An 18,201-nucleotide genomic window follows, 5' to 3' on the forward strand; every position below is an offset into this window, starting at 1 on the left:
GACTTGTTGCCCCAATCCTGGGTCCAGCGACGTCGAGAGCATCATCCATCGTGGGACAGCTCGTACCTCCATCCTGGTCGCCGACAACGCCTCCTGGTCCGTGAGACTACAGAGCCCAGCAGCGCCCACTCACCTGACTGCGGTGACTTCGCCCGGTGCCATCCTGGTGCCCCCTTAATCACTGGCTAGTGATTCAAGAACTTGGTCCCCTCTGCTTTCAGGTTTTCTTCTTCCCTGATCCAGGCTTGGATCTCTTCGAACTTTTCTTCACTGGCCGCCTGCCAGCAACTTCTTCTTCAGGCTCTTGGTTCGTCAACGAGGAATCCCGACGTCTTTTCAGACCTATGCAGCCGCAGCCCCTGGGCTAGGTAACTTCGGCATTTCGTGCCCCAGCATAGCCTCACTATCCAAGGGTCCAGATCCACTGTCGTTTTCGACCTACCTAGTCGGGTTCGCCCGAGAACAGTAACTTTGTGAGTTCTAGCTTCCATAGGCTTTTTCCCGCCTTACGCGTGAGAGTTCCCACTCTGCACGTGGTGTCCCTAGGCCTCCTGCTCCTAACCTGAGTGTTCAGTATTGTAGGCCTAGCGTTTCTAAAGCCTCTGAGAATCGTTACTTACCTGCTAGTAATTCGCATTCCACTTTTAAAGTATATGGTTTTTCGTGCCCCTCGGGCATTTATGTATACCGTGCTAACTTAAGTATTTTCGTAAGAGTTTTGTTGTGTGCCTAGCACCCTGTCCTCATAAAGAGTACAGGGCTGTTGTGATTCTAATAAATACATTGTTTATTTTCATAACACTTGTGTGGTGTCCTTTCACTGGGTGTTCAAGGGGTAATGTGATGGTAAAACAGCTGGCTTAACACACCCTCTAGAGTCTTAGCCTTAGACTGCTCGTATCCATGCTACTAGGATAGCTGGTCTATAAGGTTGACTTACAACCAATCATCAATAAGGGTTGTTTGGACTGATATATAGTGATCACTAGAATAGTGAACACTGCACATCAGGCCAACTTCTCACAACCTCATTATATGGGAACACCTTTCCAACAACTGTTTCATCGAACTCCGGCAGCATCTCCTCGACAGCAAACTGACAGAGCCCCGGAAACTCGCTATCGAGGCTGATAGATGGGTGAGCACCCGAGTCCCCCGGAGCCCGATGGGAGACTACGGCCGGGGATCCCCGGGGAACCACCGGCCACGAGGCGGTGGAGGAGGCCAGAGCCGGGGCCGAGACGCCCCCACGGGGCCATCCTCTATCTCCACTTTGCCATCCCTGGCCCGAAGGGGGGCCTGTTAGAAAGGTGTCCCCGGGGGAGGCAGAAGATGTCTGACTGACCACCCCTAGGTCCACCTCTCCGTCGAGGAGTAGCCGAGCGTTTGCTGAGAGGCCTCCTGAATGAGGGTCCTCTCCTAGGATCGTACAGCAGAGTAATCACAACACTACAGATGGACACCACACAAGAAGTTAAGTTCTCAAGCTTTTATAGGGAATAAACGGTTGCTGGTTCTTGTCAGTAGGTACAAGCAGATCGAGGGATCTGGAAAGTCTCGTAAAGGGGGGTAAGGTAGCGGGACAATCTTACTCTGGGCGGAGGAAGGGATACCCTACGCACAGCTCTTAATCCTCGAGCTGGGGGGTTCCGAGATGTTCGAGCCGCGGCAGCGCCAGCAGGCTTGCAAGGTGGTTCAGCGAAGTAGGCCGCGGAAGCGCCAGCAGGCTCTCAGGTGGTTCAGCAAGGTAGGCCGCGGCAGCGCCAGCAGGCTCTCAGATGGTTCGACAGGATAGGCCGTGGCAGCGCCAGCAGGCTCTCGGAAGGTTCAGCAAAGTAGGCCGCGGCAGCGCCAGCAGGCTCTCAGGTGGTTCAGCAAGGTAGGCCGCGGCAGCGCCAGCAGGCTCTCAGATGGTTCGACAGGATAGGCCGCGGCAGCGCCAGCAGGCTCTCGGAAGGTTCAGCAAAGTAGGCCGCGGCAGCGCCAGCAGGCTCTCGGAAGGTTCAGCAAGGTAGGCCGCGGCAGCGCCAGCAGGCTCTCAGATGGTTCAGCAAGATAGGCCGCGGCAGCGCCAGCAGGCTCTCGGAAGGTTCAGCAAGGTAGGCCGCGGCAGCGCCAGCAGGGCTTCCAGTCCAGGATACAACTGAAGTCTTAATCCAGGGCTGGCCCAGATATAGGTCTGGAGGTCTTTGAAGTCCGGACCCTCGCGCCTGGGGGTCAGAGGGGCCGGGATGATGGTGTCCAGACACCCAGCAGGGGGGTGGAGCCAGCGCCCAGGGAGGCCGGAGGGCGATCGATACCAGGCGTCCGGGGACGGCTGGAGGCCCATCGAAACTCCCCTTCCTCCGGGATCTGTCGAGTGGCTACTCGACCACCTGGGTGGATCTTGGTGCCTCGATGTCGGGGCTTCGCTGGGGCCTGGGCTGGGGCCGAGGCCACGTGGTTGTGACGTGGCGGGTCCAAGATGGAGTCGGGCATGGCCTCGTGCTGAGGTCGTGATGGGCCTACGCTGGGGTCAGGTCTGCGCTGGTGGACCGGGATGGTAGCCGGCCCTGTGGGGTTGGGGCGTGCAGGATCGGGCCGAAGGGGCCGCCCGAGGTCTGGTGGAGGGCGGATATCATCCTGGGCCCGCCATGCGGGAGGGGTAGGACCACACCATGAGGCCGGGTCCAACACGCGTCCCCCCCAGCTGAAGGCAGGGGAGAGTCACCCATCTTCTTGGGGATTCTCCTCGCCAAGGCGGAAGAATCTGGACAGGCCGTCAGCATTGGCGTGGTCGTTGCCGGGGCGATGCTCCACGGTGAAATCCATTCCCTGCAGCGAGATGGACCAGCGCAGCAGCTTCGGGTTTTCTCCCCGCATCTGCATCAATCAACGCAGGGGCTGGTGGTCGGTCTGGACCCGGAAGTGGGTGCCGAAGAGGTAGGGCCGGAGCTTCTTGAGGGCCCACACCACGGCGAAGGCTTCCCTCTCGATGGTGCTCCAGCGTTGCTCTCTCGCCAGCAGGCATCGGCTGATGAAGGCCACAGGTTGGTCGATTCCTTCGGGGTTTACTTGGGACAGGACCGCCCCGATGCCGTGCTCCGAGGCGTCGGTCTGGACTACAAACTCTCTGCTGTAGTCGGGGGCCTGGAGCACAGGGGCGGTGCACATGGCAGTCTTTAGAGTCTCAAAGGCCGTTTGGCACGCAGGGGTCCAGTGCACCCTCTTTGGTAGCTTCTTGGAGGTCAGTTCTGTGAGGGGCCCCACAATGCTCCCGTAGTCTTTTATAAACCGCCGATAATATCCAGTGAGCCCCAGGAAGGCTCGGACGGCGGTCTGGGTGACTGGGGGCTCCCAGTCCCGGATGGCGTCTATCTTTGGTTGGAGGGGAGCCACGTGGCCGCTCCCCACTTGGTGTCCCAGATAGGTCACAGTCCCTTGGCCTATATGGCACTTACTGGCTTTGATGGTGAGTCCGGCCCGCCGAAGGGCCGTCAGGACCGTCCAGAGGTGGGTCAGGTGCTCACCCCAGTGAAGGCTGTACACAGCAATGTCATCGAGATAGGCAGCGCTGTACTCCTCTAGTCCGGCCAGCACCTGGTTCACGAGTCTCTGGAAGGTTGCTGGTGCGTTCTTCATGCCGAAGGGCATCACCTTGAAGTGATAGTGGCCATCGGGGGTCGAGAAGGCTGATCATTCTTGTGCACCCGGGGTGAGGCCGATCTGCCAATACCCCGCCGTGAGATCGAAGGTGCTGAGGAATTTGGCAGCTCCTAAGCGATCGATTAGTTCATCTGCCCTGGGGATAGGATGGGCGTCGGTTCTGGTGACTGCATTCAGTCCCCAGTAATCAACACAAAACCGGAGCTCCGGAGCTGTCCCGGGGGCGGCGGCTTTAGGGACCAGGACAACGGGACTGGCCCAGGGACTGTTGGAGGGTTCGACTACCCCCAGAGCTAACATCTTGGCCACTTCTGTTTGGATGCAGGCCCGAACCCGGTCGGGTACTCGAAAAGCTCGGTGTTTCACAGGCGGGCTGTCTCCGGTGTCCACATCGTGGACACACCACCGGGTGACCCCCGGAGTGAGGGAAAACAGATCCGCAAACTGCCCCAGCAGCTTCCGGCAGTCTTGTTGCTGCTCTGGGGTCAGGGTAGAGGAGAGCCGGACCCCTTCGAAGGAGCCGTCTTTCTCGGAGGTGCTGAGGAGGTCTGGTAGTGGGTCGGAGTCGTCTTCCGCTCCGTCATCGGTCACCAGCAGCAGACTTAGTTCAGTGCGTGCAAAGTGCGGCTTGAGTCGGTTAGCGTGGAGAACCCGGAGGGGGTTTCTGGGGGATTCCATGTCCACTAAGTAGGTGACGGGGCTCTTGCGCTCCACCACCTTGAAGGGCCCCGTCCACTTGTCCTGGAGGGCACAAGGTTCGACCGGGGACATGACCCAGACCTGCTGGCCCGGCTCGAATTCGATGGACGAGGTGTTCTGGTCATACCAGCGTTTCATCTCCTCCTGACTAGCCTCCAGGTTGGCCTCGGCAAGTTCCCGAAACTTCCGAGTCTGATTGCGTAGGGTCAGGAGGTACCGGTAGACATCAGGTGGGGCATCTCGGACTGCCGTCTCCCAGCCTTCCTTGACCAGGCTGAGGGGGCCTCGGACCGGGTGCCCGTACAAGAGTTCGAAAGGGCTGAACCCCAGGGACTTCTGGGGTACCTCTCGGTAGGCGAACAGGAGGCAAGGCAGTAGGACATCCCATTTGCGCCGGAGGGGCTCCTCTAGGCCCTTGATCATCCCCTTCAGTGTCCTGTTGAATCGTTCGACTAGTCCATTTCCCTGGGGATGATACGGAGTGGTGAACTTATAGGCGACCCCGCACTGCTGCCAGAGGGACCGCATATGCTTCGAGATAAAGTTGGAGCCCCGATCACTCACGACTTCCCGAGGGAAGCCGACTCGGGAGAAGATGCTCATGAGGGCTCGGCCCACCACGGGGGCCGTGATGGTTCGGAGGGGGATGGCCTCGGGATAGCGGGTAGCATAATCCACCAGGACGAGGATGAAGCGGTGCCCCTGCGAGGTGCGAGGATCCAGGGGCCCTACGATGTCGATCCCCACTCGCTCGAAGGGGGTGGTGACCACGGGAAAAGGTTGGAGCGGGGCCTTCACCTTCCCCCCGCTCTTTCCGCTGGCTTGACAGGTCGGGCAGGTCCTGCAGTGGTTATGCACATCGTTCCGCATTTTCGGCCAGTAGAAATGGGTCACCAGGCGGCTGTAAGTTTTGTCCTGCCCCAGGTGCCCGGCGAGGGGCACATCATGTGCTAAGTTTAGGAGGAAGTCTCTGAATCGGAGGGGCACGACCAGCACCCGGCTGGCCCCTAGTTCGGCAATCTTCTGCTCACTGTAGAGAAGGTCGTTGTCCCAATAGACCCAGTGGGACCCCGCGGGGTCTCCCGCGGCTTGAGTAGCGGCTTGCTGTCGGACCCCCTCAAGGGAGGGGCAGGTTTTCTGCTCCTGCCGGAACTGTTCGCGAGTGGGACCCCCTTCTTGGCGCCATTGCGCGAGTTCGGGGAGGTGTTGGAGTTCGGGGAGATTTTCTTGGTCGGGCTCTTGGGAGCCGCGTTCCAGGCCAGGGTCCTCGGGGATGACGGGTGGCGGCGGTGCGGGCCACTCCGGCTCTTCAGTCGAAGCTTCCCCCGCTGGGGTGGAGGCTCGGGCGAACATGGAACGGGTGGTCGCGCAGACCCACTCGGGAAGGCCTAGCATCCCTAGGTGCTCTCTTCTTTCGACGCCTGCCCAGGGGGAACTTTCCAGGTCGTTCCCAAGGAGGCAGTCCACGGGGGCATCGTCGCGGACAGTCACTTTTAGCATGCCCGACACTCCCCCCCACTCGAAGGGGATGCGGGCCATCTGGCACAAAGTCTCTGAGTTATCTGCGGACCGGACTGGGCAAAGGACGTTAGGAAGGATCTGTTCGGAGGTCACCAAATGGCAGCGGACTGCTGTTACGCTGGCTCCAGTGTCACGGAGGGCTTCGGTTCGGCGACCATTGATGGTGACCCACTGGCGGTACTTCTGGGTGTTGCCGGGGATCGGGCCTCGGGGGATTAGGTCGTGAGTCCCCAGGCAGGCTAAGGTCATGGCGGCGGGCTCCCACTCGGCCTGCTCGGGCCGTTGTCCTCTTCCTCACTACCTTCTTCACCCAGGGCTGCGGCCATAATCTGGCGGGCTGGGGGCCCGGTGGTGCCGGGTCGCTGATTCATCGGGCAGAGGGGGTAATTCGCGTAATGACCCTGTCGCTGGCATCTGTGGCACGTAACATTCGGGCGGGCCCTGGTCTGGCTGGGGGGCCCCCTCTCTGGCCCCAGGGTGGCGACGTGGAGGCAGGGGATGACCCCTGGGGGGCGTCTCGTCCCCGGCTCTGGCCTACTCTGCCGCCTCGGGTCAGTGGTTTCCCGGAGATCCCCGGCCGGAGTCTTCCATCGGACCCCGGGCGACTCGGTGCTCGCCCATCTATCCGCCTCGACAGCGAGTTTTCGTGGCTCAGTCAGTTTGCTGTCGAGGAGGTGTTGCCGGAGTTCGATGAAGCAGTTATTAGATAGATGTTCCCACAGAATGAGGTCGACCAACTGCTGGTAGGTGGTGACCTGACAGCCCCGAGTCCACCCCTCGAAGGCTCTGCTGTAATAGTTCACGTACTGCACCCACGTGGTACCGGGGATTTTTTTGCAGTCTCGGAATCGCTGCTGGTACATCTCGGGGGTGAGTCCGTAGCGAGTGAGGAGGGCGGTCTTCATGTGCTCGTACGAGGTCATCTCGGCGTCGGGGAGCTCTAGCAGGGCGTCTCTCCCTTCGTTGATAAACTTCCCCCACAGGCCGGCGCCCCAGTCCTTGAGGGGTACTCGATGGGCGGTCATGGCGACCTCGTAGGCTTTGAACCACTGTTGGATGTCGTCGTTCTTATAGTACTCTTTGACGACATCCTTAGGTATGTGCACCTTTGTGTCCCCCGGGGGAGGTGAGGTCTTCCCCCCGGAGCGATCAGTCTCGTTTGCCTTGGCTTTAAATTCCATTTCTTTGAGAACGCGCTCGTGCTCGAGCAGGAGTTTCTTCTCCTCGAGGTCTCTTTGTCTTCGCCTTTCTTCTAGGTCTCCTTCTAGCCATAGCTGCTCGAGGGCTAACTTCCTTTCTGCCAGTTGGATCTCTCCTTCTTGTCTGAGTCGAACGAGCTCCAATTCGTGGAGCCGGTTCTTCTCTCGTTCTCTGGCATCTTCGTGGGAGAGGCCCGTGTCTGGGTTCGCGGGTCTCCCTCCCGCTGGGTTCGTCGCAGCCTCCGTGCCTCCGTTCGGGCCCGGGTTATCTTCCCTCGGGGGTGGCGCCTCGCCGGCGTCCACCCAGGCCTGCAGGGCCGATTTAAAGTCTTCTTTAGTACTTAAGCCAGTGGTAGCGATGCCTAAGTCCTTGCAGAATTGCTTTAGCTCCTTGTGACTGTAGTCTTCCATTTTCTCTTTCTGGAATTCTGTGCTCATGGTTGCAGTGGTTTTTTCTTGGTAGTGAGCGAATTACTCTCTGTACGATCTGCGTGGGCTCGGATCCCAGCGCTTGCCACCAATGTTAGAAAGGCATCCCCGGGGGAGGCAGAAGATGTCTGACTGACCACCCCTAGGTCCACCTCTCCGTCGAGGAGTAGCCGAGCGTTTGCTGAGAGGCCTCCTGAATGAGGGTCCTCTCCTAGGATCGTACAGCAGAGTAATCACAACACTACAGATGGACACCACACAAGAAGTTAAGTTCTCAAGCTTTTATAGAGAATAAACAGTTGCTGGTTCTTGGCAGTAGGTACAAGCAGATCGAGGGATCTGGAAAGTCTCGTTAAGGGGGGTAAGGTAGCGGGACAATCTTACTCTGGGCGGAGGAAGGGATACCCTACGCACAGCTCTCAATCCTCGAGCTGGGGGGTTCCGAGATGTTTGAGCCGCGGCAGCGCCAGCAGGCTTGCAAGGTGGTTCAGCGAAGTAGGCCGCGGCAGCGCCAGCAGGCTCTCAGGTGGTTCAGCAAGGTAGGCCGCGGCAGCGCCAGCAGGCTCTCAGATGGTTCGACAGGATAGGCCGCGGCAGCGCCAGCAGGCTCTCGGAAGGTTCAGCAAAGTAGGCCGCGGCAGCGCCAGCAGGCTCTCAGGTGGTTCAGCAAGGTAGGCCGCGGCAGCGCCAGCAGGCTCTCAGATGGTTCAACAGGATAGGCCGCGGCAGCGCCAGCAGGCTCTCGGAAGGTTCAGCAAAGTAGGCCGCGGCAGCGCCAGCAGGCTCTCGGAAGGTTCAGCAAGGTAGGCCGCGGCAGCGCCAGCAGGCTCTCAGATGGTTCAGCAAGATAGGCCGCGGCAGCGCCAGCAGGCTCTCGGAAGGTTCAGCAAGGTAGGCCGCGGCAGCGCCAGCAGGGCTTCCAGTCCAGGATACAACTGAAGTCTTAATCCAGGGCTGGCCCAGATATAGGTCTGGAGGTCTTTGAAGTCCGGACCCTCACGCCTGGGGGTCAGAGGGGCCGGGATGATGGTGTCCAGACACCCAGCAGGGGGGTGGAGCCAGCGCCCAGGGAGGCCGGAGGGCGATCGATACCAGGCGTCTGGGGACGGCTGGAGGCCCATCGAAACTCCCCTTCCTCCGGGATCTGTCGAGTGGCTACTCGACCACCTGGGTGGATCTTGGTGCCTCGATGTCGGGGCTTCGCTGGGGCCTGGGCTGGGGCCGAGGCAACATGGTTGTGACGTGGTGGGTCCAAGATGGAGTCGGGCACGGCCTCGTGCTGAGGTCGTGATGGGCCTACGCTGGGGTCAGGCCTGTGCTGGTGGACCGGAATGGTAGCCGGCCCTGTGGGGTTGGGGCGTGCAGGATCGGGCCGAAGGGGCCGCCCGAGGTCTGGTGGAGGGCGGATATCGTCCTGGGCCCGCCATGCGGGAGGGGTAGGACCACGCCATGAGGCCGGGTCCAACAGGGCCCCTCCAGCACGACCGGGGCCTCGCCCAAACGTTACCTGCCACAGATGCCAGCGGCCGGGTCACTATGCTAATGACCCCTTCTGCCCGATGAACCAACGACCCGGCACCACCGGTCCTCTGAACCGCCAGATCGCTGCTGCCGCCCTGGGCGAAGAGAGAGGCGAGGAAGAGAACGACGACCCCGAGCAGGCCGAATGGGAGCCCGCCGCAATGGCCTTGGTGTGCCTGGGTGAGAGAGACATGATCCCCCGAGCCCCGATCCCAGGCAAAATGCAGAAGTACCGCCAATGGGTCACCATTAATGGATGCCGGGCCGAAGCCCTCCGCGACACCGGAGCCAGCGTGACGGCGGTCGGCTGCCATTTGGTGACCCCTGAACAAATTTTGCCCAACGTCCTGTGCCCCGTACGGTCGTCGGACAACTCTGAGAGATTGTGTCATATGGCACGTATCCCCTTCGAATGGGGAGGGGTGTCGGGCATGCTGAAAGTGACTGTCCGGGATGATGCCCCCGTGGACTGCCTCCTCGGGAACGACCTGGAAAGTTCCCCCTGGGCCCACGTCGAGCGGAGAGAGCATCTGGGGATGCTAGGACTTCCCGAGTGGGCCTGTGCGACCACTCGATCCATGACCGCACGGGCCTCCGCCCCGAACGAAGACACCCCGCCCGAAGAACCAGAGTGGCCTGCAGCTCCTCCGCCCGCCATCCCCGAGGACGCCGACCCAGAACACGGGCCCCAGGGGCCCTGCCCTGAAGACCTCACCGAGCTCGGCCACCTTCCCGAACTAGCCCATTGGCGCCAAGAAGGTGGCCCCACCCGCGAACAGTTCCGTCAGGAACAGAAAACGTGTCCCTCCCTCGAGGGACTCCGACAGCAAGCTGCCGCTCAAGCCGCCGGGGACCCCTCGGGGTCCCACTGGGTCTATTGGGACCACGACCTCCTCTACAGCGAGCAGAAGATTGCCGAACTCGGGGCCAGCCGAGTGCTGGTGGTCCCCCTCCGCTTCAGAGACTTCCTCTTGAACCTGGCACACGACGTGCCCCTCGCCGGGCACCTGGGGCAGGACAAAACCTACAGCCGCCTGGTGACCCATTTTTACTGGCCGAAAATGCACAACGATGTGAGCAATCACTGCAGAACATGTCCGACCTGTCAAGCCAGCGGGAAGAGCGGGGGGAAAGTCAAGGCCCCGCTCCAACACTTTCCCGTGGTGACCACCCCCTTCAAGCGAGTGGGGATCGACATCGTGGGGCCCTTAACCCCCGCACCTCTCAGGGACACCGCTTCATCCTCGTCCTGGTGGACCATGCCACCCGCTATCCAGAAGCCATCCCCCTCCGAACCATCACGGCCCCTGTAGTGGGCCGAGCGCTGATGGGGATCTTCTCCAGAGTCGGCTTCCCCCGAGAGGTCGTGAGTGATCGGGGCACAAACTTTATATCCAAATATATGCGGTCCTTGTGGCAACAGTGTGGGGTCACATATAAGTTCACCACCCCGTATCACCCCCAAGGGAATGGACTTGTAGAGCAGTTTAACCGAACGCTCAAGGGGATGATCAAGGGCCTGGAAGAGCCCCTACGCCGCAAATGGGACATCCTGCTGCCCTGCCTCCTGTTTGCCTATCGGGAGGTGCCACAGAAGTCCCTGGGGTTCAGCCCCTTTGAACTATTTTACGGACACCCTGTCCGAGGTCCCCTCAGCCTGGTCAAAGAAGGCTGGGAGACGGCTGTCCGAGATGCTCCACCAGATGTCTACCGGTACCTCCTGACCCTCCGCAACCAGACTCGGAAGTTCCGGGACCTTGCCGAGGCCAACCTGCAGGCCAGTCAGGAGGAAATGAAGCGCTGGTATGATCAGAACGCCTCGTCCATCAAGTTCGGGCCGGGCCAGCAGGTCTGGGTCATGTCCCCGGTCGAACCTTGTGCCCACCAGGACAAATGGACGGGGCCCTTCAAGATGGTGGAGCGCAAGAGCCCTGTCACCTACCTGGTGGACATGGAGTCCCCTCGGAACCCCCTCCGGGTTCTACACGCTAACCGGCTCAAGCCTCACTTTGCCCGCACAGAGCTGAGCCTACTGTTGGCTACGGATGACGGAGCTGAAGACGACTCCGAGCCCCTACCAGACCTCCTGAGCACCACCGAGAAGGACGGCTCCGTCGAAGGGGTCACCCTCTCTTCCACCCTGACCCCAGAACAGCACCAGGACGGCCGGAAGCTGCTGGGGCAATTTGCGGACCTGTTTTCACTCACTCCCGGGGTCACCCGGTGGTGTGTCCACGATGTCGACACCGGGGACAGCCCGCCCGTGCGACACCGGGCCTACCGAGTTCCCGACCGAGTTCGGGCCTGCATCCAGTCCGAAGTTGCCAAGATGCTAGCCCTGGGGGTGGTCGAACCCTCAGACAGTCCCTGGGCCAGCCCCGTTGTCATGGTCCCTAAAGCCACCGCCCCCGGCGCACCCCCAGAGCTCCGGTTCTGTGTCGACTACCGGGGGCTGAATGCCGTCACCCGGACCGACGCCTATCCCATCCCCCGGGCGGGGTACTGGCGGGGCGAGAAGAGTTCAGTGCCGCGTATCTGGACGATATTGCGGTGTACAGCCTCCACTGGAACGAGCACCTGAAGCACCTCTGGGAGGTCCTGACGGCCCTCCGACGGGCCGGACTAACAATAAAGGCCAGCAAGTGCCAGATAGGCCAAGGGTCCGTGACCTATCTGGGGCATCAAGTGGGGGAGCGGCCAGGTGGCTCCCCTCCAACCAAAGATTGACGCCATCTGGGCCTGGGAGCCCCCGGTCACCCAGAACGCAGTCACAGCCTTCCTGGGGCTCACGGGATATTACCGGCGCTTCATCAAAGACTATGGGAGCATTGTGGGCCCCCTCACTGAACTGACGTCCAAAAGACTACCACAGAAGGTGCACTGGACCCCCGAGTGCCAAACAGCCTTTGAGACTCTAAAGACGGCCATGTGCACCGCCCCTGTGCTCCAGGCCCCCGACTACAGCTGAGAGTTTGTGGTCCAAACCGACGCCTCGGAGCACGGCATCGGGCGGTCCTATCGCAAATTAACCCCGAGGGAGTTGATCTTCCGGTGGCCTTCATCAGTCGGCGCCTGCTGGCTAGAGAGCAACGATGGAGCACCATCGAGAGGGAAGCCTTCGCCGTCGTTTGGGCCCTAAAGAAACTCCGGCCCTACCTCTTCAGCACCCACTTCCGGGTACAGACCGATCACCGGCCCCTGCGGTGGCTGATGCAGATGCGGGGCGAGAACCCGAAGCTATTGCGATGGTCCATCTCCCTCCAAGGGATGGACTTCACTGTGGAGCATCGTCCTGGCCACGACCACGCCAACGCTGACGGTCTGTCCCGCTTCTTCCGCCTCGGCGAGGAGAACCCTCAAGAAGATGGGTGACTCTCCCCTGCCTTCAGCTGGAGGGGACGTATGCTGGACCCGGCCTCGTGGCGTGGTCCTACCCCTCCCGCATGGCGGGCCCAGAACGACATCGGCCCTCCATCGAGCCACAGTCACCCCCTTGGCACTACCCTACACGAACTCCTGACGAGAGCCACCACCCTGGCAACCCACGGCTCTCCCCCCTGGAACATGGCAAACCCTGCACACCCCAACGCTGCCGGTCCGGCACCCACTCCGGACCCCCATTTCAGGCCCGACTCCATCTTGGGCCCATCACGTCCCGAGCACGTGGCCTCGGCCCGACCCCGGCCCAGGCCCCAGCGAAGCCCCGACATCGAGGCACCAAGATCCCCCAAGTGGTAGAGTGGCCACTCAACGAATCCAAGAGGAGGGGAGTTTCGATGGGCCTCCAGCCGTCCCCGGATGCCTGGTATCGATCGCCCTCCGGCCTCCCTGGGCGCTGGCTCCACCCCCCTGCTGGGTGTCTGGACACCACCATCCCGGCCCCTCTGACCCCCAGGCGAGAGGGTCCGGACATCAAAGGACTCCAGTCCTATATCTGGGCTAGCCCTGGAGTAGGACGCCAGTTGTATCCTGGAGTCGAGAGCCCTGCTGACGCTGTCGCGGCTGACCCTGAGAAGAACTCATTACTCTGAATCCTGAAACCATCCTGGGAGCCTGCTGGCGCTGCCGTGGTCCATCTTCGCTGAAACCATCCTTAGAGCCTGCTGGCGCTGCCGCGGTCCATCTTCGCTGAACCATCTTTGGAGCCTGCTGGCGCTGCCGCGGTCCGTCTTCGCTGAACCATCTTTGGAGCCTGCTGGCGCTACCGCGGTCCATCTTCGCTGAACCATCTTTGGAGACTGCTGGCGCTGCCGCAGCCCATCCTCGCCGAACCTGCCGCGAGTCCTGCTGGCGCTGCCGCGGCTCAACCTTTCGGAACCCCCCAGCTCGAGGATTGAGAGCTGTGCGCAGGGTATCCCTTCGCCCAACAAGTTCGAAGACTGTCCCGCTACCCTGTTCCCTGTTACGAGACTTTACGGATCCCTCGATCCGCTTGTACATATTACCGAAGATAATCAACCCTTTATACTTGATAAAGCCTAAGAACTTATCCTTGTGTGGTGTCCATTTGTAGTGGTGTGATTGCTCTGCTGTACGATTATAGGAGAGGGCCCTCACACCGGAGGCCTCTCGACAACGCTTGGCCACTTCCAGAAGGAGGGGTGGACCTAGGGGTGGTCAGTCAGACCTCTTTTGCCCCCCCCGGGATCGCCTTTCTAACAGCGTGCATTGTGTGTACGTGAAGTGTGCATCAGATTGTGTCTAGGCACAGTGTGAGTGTGCATTGTGTGTGTAGGCAAAGTGTGCATCACATTGTGTCTAGGCTGAATGTGTATTGTGAGTGTGGTGAAGCGTGCATCAGATTGTGTCTAGGCACAGTGAGTGTGCATTGTGTGTGTAGGTGAAGTGTGCATCAGATTGTGTCTAGGCACAGTGTGAGTGTGCATTGTGTGTGTAGGTGACGTGTGCATCAGATTGTGTCTAGGCACAGTGAGAGTGTGCATTGTGTGTGTAGGTGAAGTGTGCATCAGATTGTGTCTAGGCACAGTGTGAGTGTGCATTGTGTGTGTGGTGAAGTGTGCATCAGATTGTGTCTAGGCACAGTGTGAGTGTGCATTGTGTGTGTCGTGAAGTGTGCATCAGATTGTGTCTAGGCATAGTGTGAGTGTGCATTGTGTGTGTAGGTGAAGTGTGCATCAGATTGTGTCTAGACACAGTGTGAGTGTGCATTGTGTGTGTGTGGTGAAGTGTGCATCAGATTGTGTCTAGACACAGTGTGAGTGTGCATTGTGTGTGTAGGTGAAGTGTGCATCAGATTGTGTCTAGGCACAGTGTGAGTGTGCATTGTGTGTGCGGTGAAGTGTGCATCAGATTGTGTCTAGGCATAGTGTGAGTGTGCATTGTGTGTAGGTGAAGTGTACATCAGATTGTGTCTACGCACAGTGTGAGTGTGCATTGTGTGTGTAGGTGAAGTGTGCATCAGATTGTGTCTAGGCACAGTGTGAGTGTGCATTGTGTGTGGTGAAGTGTGCATCAGATTGTGTCTAGGCACAGTGTGAGTGTGCATTGTGTGTGTAGGTGAAGTGTGCATCAGATTGTGTCTAGGCACAGTGTGAGTGTGCATTGTGTGTGTGGTGAAGTGTGCATCAGATTGTGTCTAGGCACAGTGAGAGTGTGCATTTTGTGTGTAGGGGAAGTGTGCATCAGATTGTGTCTAGGCACAGTGTGAGTGTGCATTGTGTGTGTAGGTGAAGTGTTCATCAGATTGTGTCTAGACACAGTGTGAGTGTGCATTGTGTGTGTAGGTGAAGTGTGCATCAGATTGTGTCTAGGCACAGTGTGAGTGTGCATTGTGTGTGCGGTGAAGTGTGCATCAGATTGTGTCTAGGCATAGTGTGAGTGTGCATTGTGTGTAGGTGAAGTGTGCATCAGATTGTGCCTAGGCACAGTGTGAGCGTGCATCGTGTGTGTGGTGAAGCGTGCATCAGATTGTGTCTAGGCACAGTGTGAGTGTACATTGTGTGTAGGTGAAGTGTGCATCAGATTGTGTCTAGGAACAGTGTGAGTGTGCATTGTGTGTGTAGGTGAAGTGTGCATCAGATTGTGTCTAGGAAAAGTGTGAGTGTGCATTGTGTGTGTAGGTGAAGCGTGCATCAGATTGTGTCTAGGCACAGTGTGAGTGTGCATTGTGTGTGTAGGTGAAGCGTGCATCAGATTGTGTCTAGGCACAGTGTGAGTGTGCATTGTGTGTGTAGGTGAAGTGTGCATCAGATTGTGTCCAGGCACAGTGTGAGTGTGCATTGTGTGTAGGTGAAGTGTGCATCAGATTGTGTCTAGGCACAGTGTGAGTGTGCATTGTGTGTGTAGGTGAAATGTACATCAGATTGTGTCTAGGCACAGTGTGAGTGTGCATTGTGTGTGTAGGTAAAGTGTGCATCAGATTGTGTCTAGGCACAGTGTAAGTGTTCATTGTGTGTGTGGTGAAGTGTGCATCAGATTGTGCCTAGGCACAGTGTGAGTGTGCATTGTGTATGTAGGTGAAGTGTGCATCAGATTGTGTCTAGGCACAGTGTGAGTGTGCATTGTGTGTGTAGGTGAAGTGTGCATCAGATTGTGTCTAGGCACAGTGTGAGTGTGCATTGTGTGTTTAGGTGAAGTGTGCATCAGATTGTGTCTAGGCACAGTGTGAGTGTGCATTGTGTGCGTAGGTGAAGTGTACATCACATTATGTCTAGGCACAGTGTGAGTGTGCATTGTGTGTTGGAGAAGTGAGCATCAGATTGTGTCTAGGCACAGTGTGAGTGTGCATTGTGTGTAGGTGAAGTGTGCATCAGATTGTGTCTAGGCACAGTGTGAGTGTGCATTCTGTGTGTAGGTAAAGTGTGCATCAGATTGTGTCTAGGCACAGGGTGAGTGTGCATTGTGTGTAAAAGTGAAGTGTGCATCAGATTGCGTCCAGGCACAGTGTGAGTGTGCATTGTGTGTGTAGGTGAAGTGTGCATCAGATTGTGTCTAGGCACAGTGTGAGTGTGCATTGTGTGTGTAGGTGAAGTGTGCATCAGATTGTGTCTAGGCACAGTGTGAGTGTGCATTGTGTGTGTGGTGAAGTGTGCATCAGATTGTGCCTAGGCACAGTGTGAGTGTGCATTGTGTATGTAGGTAAAGTGTGCATCAGATTGTGTCTAGGCACAGTGTGAGTGTGCATTGTGTGTGTGGTGAAGTGTGCCTCAGATTGTGTCTAGGCACAGTGTGAGTGTGCATTGTGTGTAGGTGAAGTGTGCATCAGATTGTGTCTAGGCACAGTGTGAGTGTGCATTGTGTGTAGGTGAAGTGTGCATCAGATTGTGTCTAGGCACAGTGTGAGTGTGCATTGTGTGTAGGTGAAGTGTGCATCAGATTGTGTCTAGGCACAGTGTGAGTGTGCATTGTGTGTGTAGGTGAAGCGTGCATTAGATTGTGTCTAGGCACAGTGTGCGTGTGCATTGTGTGTAGATGCAGTGTGCATCAGATTCTGTCTAGGCACAGTGTGAGTGTGCATTGTGTGTAGGTGAAGTGTGCATCAGATTGTGTCTAGGCACAGTGTGAGTGCATTGTGTGTAGGTGAAGCCTGCATCAGATCGTGTCTAGGCACAGTGTGAGTGTGCATTGTGTGTAGGTGAAGTGTGCATCAGATTGTGTCTAGGCACAGTGTGAGTGTGCATTGTGTGTGTGGTGAAGTGTGCATTAGATTGTGTCTAGGCACAGTGTGAGTGTGCATTGTGTGTGTAGGTGAAGTGTGCATCAGATTGTGTCTAGGCGCAGTGTGAGTGTGCATTGTGTGTGTTGGTGAAGTGTGCATCAGATTGTGTCTAGGCGCAGTGTGAGTGTGCATTGTGTGTGTGGTGAAGTGTGCATCAGATTGTATCTAGACACAGTGTGAGAGTGCATTGTGTGTGTAGGTGAAGTGTGCATCAGATTGTGTCTAGGCGCAGTGTGAGTGTGCATTGTGTGTGTGGTGAAGTGTGCATCAGATTGTGTCTAGACACAGTGTGAGTGTGCATTGTGTGTTCAGGTGAAGTGTGCATCAGATTGTGTCTAGGCACAGTGTGAGTGTGCATTGTGTGTGTAGGTGAAGTATGCATCAGATTGTGCCTAGGCACAGTGTGAGTGTGCATTGTGTGTGTGGTGAAGTGTGCATCAGATTGCGTCTAGGCACAGTGTGAGTGTGCATTGTGTGTGTAGGTGAAGTGTGCATCAGATTGTGTCTAGGCACAGTGTGAGTGTGCATTGTGTGTAGGTGAAGTGTGCATCATATTATGTCTAGGCACAGTGTGAGTGTGCATTGTGTGTAGGTGAAGTGTGCATCAGATTGTGTCTAGGCACAGTGTGAGTGTGCATTGTGTGTGTAGGTGAAATGTGCATCAGATTGTGTCTAGGCACAGTGTGAGTGTGCATTGTGTGTGTAGGTGAAGTGTGCATCAGATTGTGTCTAGGCACAGTGTAAGTGTTCATTGTGTGTGTGGTGAAGTGTGCATCAGATTGTGCCTAGGCACAGTGTGAGTGTGCATTGTGTATGTAGGTGAAGTGTGCATCAGATTGTGTCTAGGCACAGTGTGAGTGTGCATTGCGTGTGTAGGTGAAGTGTGCATCAGATTGTGTCTAGGCACAGTGTGAGTGTGCATTGTGTGTGTGGTGAAGTGTGCATCAGATTGTGTCTAGGCACAGTGTGAGTGTGCATTGTGTGTAGGTGAAGTGTGCATCAGATTGTGTCTAGGCACAGTGTGAGTGTGCATTGTGTGTAGGTAAAGTGTGCATCAGATTGTGTCTAGGCACAGTGTGAGTGTGCATTGTGTGTAGGTGAAGTGTGCATCAGATTGTGTCTAGGCACAGTGTGAGTGTGCAATGTGTGTAGGTGAAGTGTGCATCAGATTGTGTCTAGGCACAGTGTGAGTGTGCATTGTGTGTGTGGTGAAGTGTGCATCAGATTGTGTCTAGGCACAGTGTGAGTGTGCATTGTGTGTAGGTGAAGTGTGCATCAGATTGTGTCTGGGCACAGTGTGAGTGTGCATTGTGTGTGTAGGTGAAGTGTGCATCAGATTGTGTCTAGGCACAGTGTGAGTGTGCATTGTGTGTAGGTGAAGTGTGCATCAGATTGTGTCTAGGCACAGTGTGAGTGTGCATTGTGTGTGTGGTGAAGTGTGCATCAGATTGTGTCTATGCACAGTGTGAGTGTGCATTGTGTGTGTGGTGAAGTGTGCATCAGATTGTG

This window comes from Lissotriton helveticus, chromosome 7, assembly GCF_964261635.1.
Source record: "Lissotriton helveticus chromosome 7, aLisHel1.1, whole genome shotgun sequence".
In the NCBI taxonomy this organism is placed as follows: Eukaryota; Metazoa; Chordata; class Amphibia; order Caudata; family Salamandridae; genus Lissotriton; species Lissotriton helveticus.